The sequence below is a fragment of the Sceloporus occidentalis genome, unplaced genomic scaffold (genome assembly GCF_023333645.1).
Source record: "Sceloporus occidentalis isolate IW3139 unplaced genomic scaffold, rSceOcc1.0.p SCAF_6, whole genome shotgun sequence".
In the NCBI taxonomy this organism is placed as follows: Eukaryota; Metazoa; Chordata; class Lepidosauria; order Squamata; family Phrynosomatidae; genus Sceloporus; species Sceloporus occidentalis.
The window spans coordinates 27,683,361-27,692,557 of record NW_028316986.1 but is presented as its reverse complement, the minus strand read 5'-3'; the positions used below and the strand labels follow the sequence as shown (position 1 = coordinate 27,692,557).

Below are 9,197 nucleotides of genomic sequence, written 5' to 3'. Positions count from 1 at the left end.
AATTTAAGTTTCCTGGACTTTAAAGTGCTCTCTCTGCCAGTACCATATGGCCAGGAGCATGAGTGTCCTGGATGCATAGATATCCCTCCATACTCAGCACATCACGACCAACATCTTGACAAAAGGCAGGCGGCCTGTGACTAACATCATCCTCATTTTTGATTTTTCCTCCTGTATTGTTTTTTTGCACCTTTGCCTAATGGACAAGCCAGTGGCGCTTCAAACGCTTGTGACCGATATTTTATGGTTACTGCATAAAGGTATCACCGTATATGCATCTGAGGAAGTAGACTTAAGTCTACAAAAGCTCATGCTGCCAGATTCTTTCAGTTAAGGCTCAAAGGTGCTACAAGATCTCTCTGCACCTCTCATTCTACAGACCCACACGGCTATACCTTTCAATTGAACCAGTTTTGTGGCTTTTGGGTGTTATTGTACTCCTTTAACTCAGTGCTTTGTTCTCAATACGCACAGTGCGCCATGTCTGCCAGGGAGCAGCACGTTGTTGTTGTTGTTAACTGTGCTTGAGTTGACCTCAAACTCATGGCGACCCTGTGGAAGAGGTATCTCCAAGGCCCCCTGTCCTCCTTTGCTCTGTGGAGGCCCTGTGGATTCAGGCCTGTGGCCTCCCTGACTGGGTCTAGCCACCTGGCATGAATATTCAAGCTCTGGTGCCACAACTATCTACCATTCCCAGAATTCCATAGCATGGAGCCATGGCAATTAAATCAGGCTCAGAATGGTTGCTTTTTGTAGGCTAGGCCTATCCAGTGTATTGTCCCTTCATAGCTTTCCTTGACCTTTTCAGTGAAAGGCTTTGGTATAGTCTATAAAGCACAGGGAGTATAGTATCCATGAGGGCTCTGCTCTGCTCTGCTCTCCCTCTTCTGCCACAACTGAGGCGTCAGGCGCCCTCAGCAAGAGAGGCCCACAATTCCCGCTTTCCTATTGGCTAGCGATGATGTAATATGACAGAACATACGGGTATTTCTCTCAACATTCTCTCACCCTCCCCCCCCCCCCCCCGCTTTCATTCTTGTTCTTGGTAAGTAATGGAGAGAAGGCCGCTCCAGCTCTCAGCCAATCACAGGCAAGAATCTATTGCGGCCTTATGAGGAGGGGGGATAAGAATGGTGCGGAGAGAGCGCTTTGCTCGGTGGCTTTTCAAAGCCCCGCCTTTTCCCTTTTTCCTGCCAATTGGAATGCAGGGTTGGCGCCTGCGTCCTTGGCTATATGAGGGAAGACGCGGAAGCCAGCGAAAATAGACAGTCGTGAGAACCAATGGTATCAATCGTAACAACGCTGGGAGGAGGAAGGGGGAAAATGTGGGTTTATGTTTGGTAAGAGAAAGAAGCCGAAAGAAGGGGGGGGGAGGAGAAAAAAAGCTAACTGACATACACTTCCACCAATGAGAGTCCGGGTTACATAGCTTTATCTAAAATTGCGCATTGGTGAGAAGCGGGGGGGAGTACAAGCGTTGATTGACAGGACCTGTCACCAATGGGTGCGAAGCTAAGGCGCACTTTAGTGGGCAAAGTGACAAGCCGAGAAGCCAATTGTAATTTAGAGAGAGGGTAAGAAGGCCAATGGGAGAAAAGTGGGTTGAGGTGACGTTTGATTGACGGCTTTCCCAACCAATAAGGAGAGCTCTTTTTAACGACTTGTGTGAGGGGAGAGCCGGTAGGCCTGAAAGAGCCTTCTGAGGTGCATTCTGACGTTGCGCGGCGGCGAAGGAAGGAAGGAAGGAGGGGAGGGACGGAGGGGAGGAAGGAGGGCCCAGTGGCGGCCGCTCGGAGGAGGAGGAGGAGGCGGAGGAGGAGGCGAGCTCCCAATATGTCCGTCCTGCTGGCTGCGCTGGGACTGCGAGGGCGAAGGGCGGCGGAAGGAGAGGCCGCGGCCTGAGGGGAGAGGCGGTTATAACCGGAGCCGAGCCGGCGCCTCAGTCTCGCTGAAGGGCGCGAGGGAGACCGCGGCGCCAGGTACAGGCCCCGGCCCGCCTCGCCTGGAGAGAGAGGGAGGGAGGGAGGGAGGGAGGGAGAAGGAGGGCGGCCTCGGCTTTCGGGCCTTCTTCTGCGTAGGAGTACGCACTTCGGAGGAGGAGGAGCGGGGCCCCGGTGGACCTGGTCGGCCTCGCCCCCTTCGAGGGTTTGCTGGGCTCCAGCCTCCCTCCCTCCCTCCCTCCCGGCCCCGGGTCTTGCCTTTTGCCCTGTTTTAAATGAAGGGGCGTCATACTGAGGAGGGAGCGAGCTTGTTTTCTGCTGCTGCAGAGAACAGGATCCAGAGCCATGGATGGATCCGAGCTGCAGGGAAAGAGATTGTAGGTTGCCTTGGTCAGGCCTCGCCTGGAATATGCCCCATGAAGGAGAGCTGGGCATGTTTAGCCCGGGAAGAGAGGGCTAAGAGGTGACATGATGGCCCCGTTTGAGCGTTTGAAGGGGCGTCATACTGAGGAGGAGCGAGCTTGTTTTCTGCTGCTCCAGAGACTAGGGCCCAAAGTAATGAGTTGAGACTAGAGATTGCTCCTCAACATTAGAAAGTCAGAGCTGTTCGACAGTGGAACACACTCCCTCAGAGGCTGTTTGCAGGCTTAAATAGAGGCTGGATGGCCGTCTTTTTTTGGGGGGGGGGTTGTTTCTATTGTGAGTTCCTGCATGGCAGAATGGGGCTGGACTGGATGGCCTTGTGGTCCCTCTCTTTCAACTCTATGATTCTGCCTGGCATTAATGCCTTTTCTAGTGCCAGGCCTTCTCATGATATGACCAAGTAAGACAGCCTCAGTTAGGTCCAAAACACATCGCAGAAATAATCCAGTTTGAGACTGCTTTAACTGCCCTGGGAATTGTAGTTTGTTGTGGCACCAGATCTCTGACAGAGAAGGCCATAAATGTCTCACAAAACTACAGTTCCCAGAATTCCCAAGCACTGAACTGGGGCAGTTAAAGCAGTCCCAACTGGACCATTCCTGCATTGTGTGGATGGGGACCCCCCCAAACACACTAGAGGAGGCGTCATTGTTGTTGTCTGCCTTCAAGCCTTTTCTGACTTATGGCAACACTATCATGGGGTTTCCCCCCCCCCCACAAGATTTGTTCAGAGGTTTTGTTTTTGGCCCTGGCCATCCTCTGAGGCTGAGAGAGTATGACTTGCCCCAGGTCACTCAGTGGGTTGAGCTGGGATTTGAACCCTTGTCTCCAGAGTTGTCATCCAACACTCAAACCACTATCCTAGGCTGGTTCTAAATCCACGCTTCTTAGCCACACTCCAAATGGAGGACGTTTTGGAATTTCTCCTGGACAGTTAAGGTTGAAATGTCGGACATGTCATGGAAAAGGAGGATGCCTGGTTATCCTGCCCCAGGAGCCAGATGTTTGGCGCCAGCATGGAGAAGCGGTTTGAACATCTAAGCTGTTTTGAGTCCCAATTTTTGGGAGTAACAGTAGGATACAGATAAATATAATAATAGTATGTTCAAAAGATGACTGAGGTGACGGTGGAGTGTTTCTTCAAGGACTAGGTCTCTGGAGACCAGGGTTCGAATGCCAGGTCGGCCATGGAAAAAACCGCTGGATGGCCTTGGGCAAGTCACACACTCTCAGCCTCGGGATGGCCATGGCAAACCCCTCTGAAAAAAATTGCCCAGGAAACCCTATGAAAGGGTTTCCATAAGTCAGAAACTACACTGAAGGCACACAAGAACAACAGCAACAATCCCAGGGAAGGAAATGATTATTTGGCAATTAGAGAGCCAGCATGGTGTAGCGGTTTGAGTGTTGGACCATGACTCAGAAGAACAGGGTTCGTAAAAACCCACTGGGTGGCCTTGGGCAAGTTGCATTCTCTCAGCCTCAGAAGATGGCAATGGCAAAACCCACTGAACTAATCTTGCCAAGAAAACTCCTATGAAAGGTTCACCTTAGGGTCGCCATAAGTCAGAATGACTTGAAGGCATACCACTACCGCCGCAACAAACGATGTGCAAAGGGACTCCAGTATGGGGAGAATTTGGGCTATGGGAGGGAAGGCTTCTGTTAGAATATGAAGAAACAAAATGGCTCCCCATTAGTAAATGGGTCAGTATTCTCTGCATTGCCTTGAGGAAAGGGGATGCTCAAGCTGATGGAGGAAGAGGAGGCTGTCCTTTGTTCTAGTATTTACTGGCCAAGAAAACCCCATGATAGAGGGTTGCCCTAAGTCGAAAATGACTTTGGCACACAACAAAGGGCTTTGAAACCCACTGGGTGACCTTGAGCAAGTCACACTCTTTCAGCCTCAGAGGATGACAATGGCAAACCTCTGAACAAATCTTGCCAAGAAAACCCCATGATCAGTTTGCCTGAGGGTTGGCATAAGTGCCAAACGACTTGAAGACATACAACAGCTACAACAACATTTGATCCTTGGTCTTTATTATTGTCCCATTTCTAATTTACCGAGTGTTTAAAAATTATTATCTTTGCCCTTTAACTTTCATTCCTGTTTGAGTGTTGGATTATGACACTGGAGACTAGGGTTTTAACCCCATTGAGCCATGAAACCCATTGGATAGCCTTGGGCAAAAGTCACACTCTCTTAGCCTCAGAGGTTGGCAATGGCAAACCCCCTCTGAACAAATTTTGCCAAAAAAACCCATGACCAGAAGGTTGCCATGAGCTGGAAATGACTTGAAGACACACCACAACAAGCCCTTTTTAAAAATCCGAAGTAAGGTTTTGTTCATTGTCTTTTTGTTACTGTTTCTGAACTGAAATTTTTAGACTGTCTGCAGGCCTTTGAAGATGAGTTGAAGTTTTTCATATGTTGCATGGCTTACTATATGGTAAAGGTATCTGCCTTTCTGCATGTTGTTGTTGTGTGCCTTCAAGTTGTTTTAGACTTATGGCGGCCCTAAGGAGAACCTATCATGGGGATTTCTTAGCAAGTTTCTTCAGAGGTTCAGAGATTTGCCATTGCCTTCCTCTGAGGCTGAGAGCATGAAGGTAACCCAGTGGGTTTCCATAGCCAAGCTGAGATTTGAACCTGCGTCACCAGAGTCATAGTCCAACACTAAAATCACTGCACCATACTGCCTTTCTGCATACAGGGCCTAATTTATTGCTTTGGAATCAACACACACTGCTTATAGTTCTGATGTATGTAGCAGTTGTAAGTATCCCTGGGGACATCCTGGATCTCTTGCTGTGGGGGGAGGTTCATATCCAAATTCAATTCATGCAGCTACTCATTGGTTTGATCTCATTATTTGTATACGAATAACATTACAGTACATGCTTAATATTCAGCTTACCGAAAATGGAAAGGTAGCATGAGACTTCTTAAAAGAAGGATTGCTGTAGACGTACAGTACATGAGATTATGTTTCCTCAATTGAAGATGGGTCAGATGAAAGACAAATTCTTGGATGTTGGTCAGGACTGAAATGCTGCTGTGGCAAATAAAAGTTGGGGAGTTGGGTTTAAATTCTGCTTAGCTAGTGCTTGGTTGCATGTGAAAAGATTAGATCAGGAGCATGGTCTGTAAACTTCTGTTTCTGTGTGGCAGTGGAGTGATGAACCTTAATTAGGAACATAGCATCTATATAAATATCTTCCAGCTGAGGTAGCCCTCCATACATTTTATGAAGTGATTATGCTATCCATGAAACCTTATGCTGAATAAAACCTGTTTGTCATCAATGTGTCACAAAGCTTTAGTGTATGTGAAGAGGATTCTTTGTTTATCTAATGAAAATTCATACCACAACAATTATCTAAGTTTCCAATACAGATTCCCACATTATCCATATATGAATGTAGTTTTAGCCAAGAGCTTAGGGCTCAGTAGCAATACAAAGTCCTGGGAACTGCTCACCTAAGAGGTCAGTGTGAGTAGAAAGTAGAAAGGCTTACATGCCTCTGACTTATAAATTGCTCAGGGGGGTAACTTCTGTGTACTTTAGTTGTGGCGTTGGCCATACTCAGGGACTTGGTGAAGACGCATCATTGTAGCTCGGTGCTCACCTTGTTTTCTGCATCATGTAACATTTCTTTAGGCATCGAGAACCTCAGTGCTATGGAACCAGAGGATTCACCATCCTAGCTTTTATATCATTGTTGGGAACTGTGTTGCTCTCCAGATGATGTTGGCTAGTGTTAGCTAATTGACCTTAGCTAACTTACAACCAGTGATGAAGAATACTGGGAAACAGAGTTCAATAATATCTGCAGGTTTACACAGTATCCACCCCTAATTTATACAGAATGCCATTCCACATGCTGCATTAGGGTCTCTGTTCTTTGCTGGAGGCCTACTTGAACATGGATAAGGACAACTTGCTCTTTCCCTAGTATATTGTTAGCCCATCCATTCAAGACAACGATTGCTCATTTTCATAGAGTCATAGAATCATAGAATCATAGAGTTGGAAGAGACCACAAGGGCCATCCAGTCCAACCCCCTGCCATGCAGGAAATCACAATCAAAGCATCCCCGACAGATGGCCATCCAGCCTCTGTTTAAAGACCTTTAAGGAAGGAGACTCCACTACACTCCGAGGGAGTTTGTTCCACTGTCGAACAGCCCTTACTGTCAGGAAGTTCCTCCTAATGTTGAGGTGGAATCTCTTTTCCTGCAGCTTGCATCCATTGCTCCGGGTCCTAGTCTCTGGAGCAGCAGAAAACAAGCTTGCTCCCTCCTCAATATGACATCCCTTCAAATATTTGAACAGGGCTATCATATCACCTCTTAATCTTCTCTTCTCCAAGCTAAACATACCCAGCTCCCTAAGTCGTTCCTCATAATACATGGTTTCCAGACCCTTCACCATTTTAGTCTCCCTCCTTTGGACACGCTCCAGTTTCTCAATGTCCTTTTTGAATTGTGGTGCCCAGAACTGGACACAATATTCCAGGTAGGGCCTGACCAGAGCAGAATATAGTGGCACTATGTCTTCCCTTGATCTAGACACTATACTTCTATTGATGCAGCCTAAAATCACATTGGCCTTGTTAGCTGCCACATTGCACTGTTGACTCGTGTTCAACTTGTGGTCCACTTGGACTCCTAGATCCCTTTCACACGTAGTTTCATTCAGCCAGGTGTCCTCCATCCTATACCTGTGCTTTTCATTTTTCCGCCCTAAGTGCAGTACCTTACATTTCTCTGTGTTGAATTTCATTTTGTTAGCTATGGCCCAGTTTTCTAGTCTATCCAGGTCATTTTGAATCTTGATCCTGTCCTCTAGGGTATTAGCTATTCCCCCTAATTTGGTGTCATCTGCAAATTTGATAAGTATGCCCCCAATTTTGTCCTCTAAGTCATTGATAAAGATGTTGAATAGCACTGGGCCCAGGACAGAGCCCTGTGGGACCCCACTGGTCACTTCTTTCCAGGATGAAAAGGAGCCATTGTTGAGCACTCTTTGGCTTCGGCCAGTCAACCAATTACAAATCCATGTAACAGTTACTTTGTCTAGCCCACATTTTACAAGCTTGTTTGCAAGAATATCATGGGGAATTTTGTCAAAGGCCTTACTGAAGTCAAGATATACTACATCCACAGCATTCCCTACATCTCAGGTGGATGTGACGGTCAGGAGCACCTGTTATCAGCTTCGGGGACCTTGAAACTATAGTACATGCTCTGGTAACCTCTCGTTTGGATTTCTGCAACGCGCTCTACATGGGGCAACCCTTGTACCATACCCGGAAGCTGCAACTTGTGCAGAATATGGCAGCCCAACTGGTCTCTGGTTCTGCCAGGGCCAGTCATATAACACCGGTCCTTAAAGACCTACATTGGTTGCCTATTTGTTTCCGGGCGCAATACAAGGTGTTGGTTATCACCTATAAAGCCCTAAATGGCTTGGGCCCAGGGTATCTGGAGGACTGCCTCTCTCCGTACAATCCGTCCCGCACCCTCAGATCATCAGGGCAGCAATTGTTAAGAGTTCCAGAGGGGAAATACATTTCCACCTCTAGGAGGGCCTTCTCCATATCGGCCCCCACCCTCTGGAACTCGCTGCCCTTCGAGCTCCGCTCAGCCACCTCCCTAGCCCAATTTAAGAAGGGGTTAAAAACCTTTCTATTTGAGCAGGCTTACCCCTGACCTTCCCCAGAATACCCTTCCTCCCCCCCCCCCCACTTGGTCAGCACTGTTTTGCCGGTATGAATTTTATTATTTTTATTGTATTGTTTTAATTAATCTTGTAAAATTGTATTATTGTATTGTTGTGTCTCTGCTGTGCACCACCCTGATTTTAAGAAGGGCGGTATACAAATAAAATTTTTATTATTTATTTATTATTATTATCTAACAAGTTGGTAATTTTATCAAAAAAAGAGATCAGGTTTGTCTGGCATGATTTCTTTCTCTGAAACCCGTGTTGACTTTTTGTGATTATGGAATTGCTTTCTAGACGTTCACAGACTTTTTGTTTAATTATCTGCTCTAGAATCTTTCCTGGTATCGATGTCAGACTATCTGGACGATAATTGTTGGGATCCTCTTTTTTCCCTTTTTTGAAGATGGGGACAACGTTTGCCCTCCTCCAGTCTGCTGGCACTTCTCCTGTTCTCCAGGACTTCTCAAAGATTATTGCCAATGGCTCTGATATTACATTTGCCAGTTCTTTTAATACCCTTGGATGGAGTTCATCTGGTCCTGGAGACTTATATTCGTTTAGGTTAAACAGGTATTCCTGTACTATCTCTTTACTTATTCTGTGCTGAAATTCCTCTTTTCTATCCTCTGCTCCATTATCCTCAGGTTGAGTTCCCTTTGCCTTTTCTGAGAAGACTGAGGCAAAGAAAGTGTTGAGTAATTCTGCCTTTTCTCTGTCCTCTGTTAGCATTTTGCCATCTTCTGCACGCAGTGGCCCTACCATTTCCTTCTTCTTCCTTTTGCTGGGGACATATCCAAAAAAGCCCTTTTTGTTGTTCTTAACCTCTCTAGCAAGCCTGAGTTCATTCTGTGCTTTGGCTTTTCTGACTTTACCCCTACATAGGCTTGCTATTTGTTTGAATTCCTCTTTGATGATTTCCCCATTTTTCCATTTCTTATACATGTCCCTTTTTAATCTTAGCTCAGTTGAAAGTTCTTTAGTCATCCATCCTGGTTTCTTGAGACATCTCCCATTTTTCTTCTTCATTGGAACTGTTTGAAATTGTGCCTGCAGAATCTCCCTTTTAGGAAACTCCCATCCATCTTGAGCTCCCTTCTCT

At 46.6% G+C, this 9,197-nt stretch overlaps 1 protein-coding gene across 2 annotated transcripts in view; it reads left to right on the top strand.

Annotated features, from left to right (window-relative positions):
- Positions 1–1,746: 1,746 nt before the first annotated feature.
- Positions 1,747–9,197, top strand: part of PPM1B (protein phosphatase, Mg2+/Mn2+ dependent 1B) — a 63,721-nt gene continuing 56,270 nt past the window's right edge. The window contains exon 1 of one of the 2 annotated variants that reach the window (XM_089529168.1): positions 1,747–1,979. The gene's annotated coding sequence lies outside the window, so the exon portion shown is untranslated. The remainder of the gene's footprint in view (positions 1,980–9,197) is intronic. The other variant, XM_089529169.1, reaches the window with a different exon arrangement.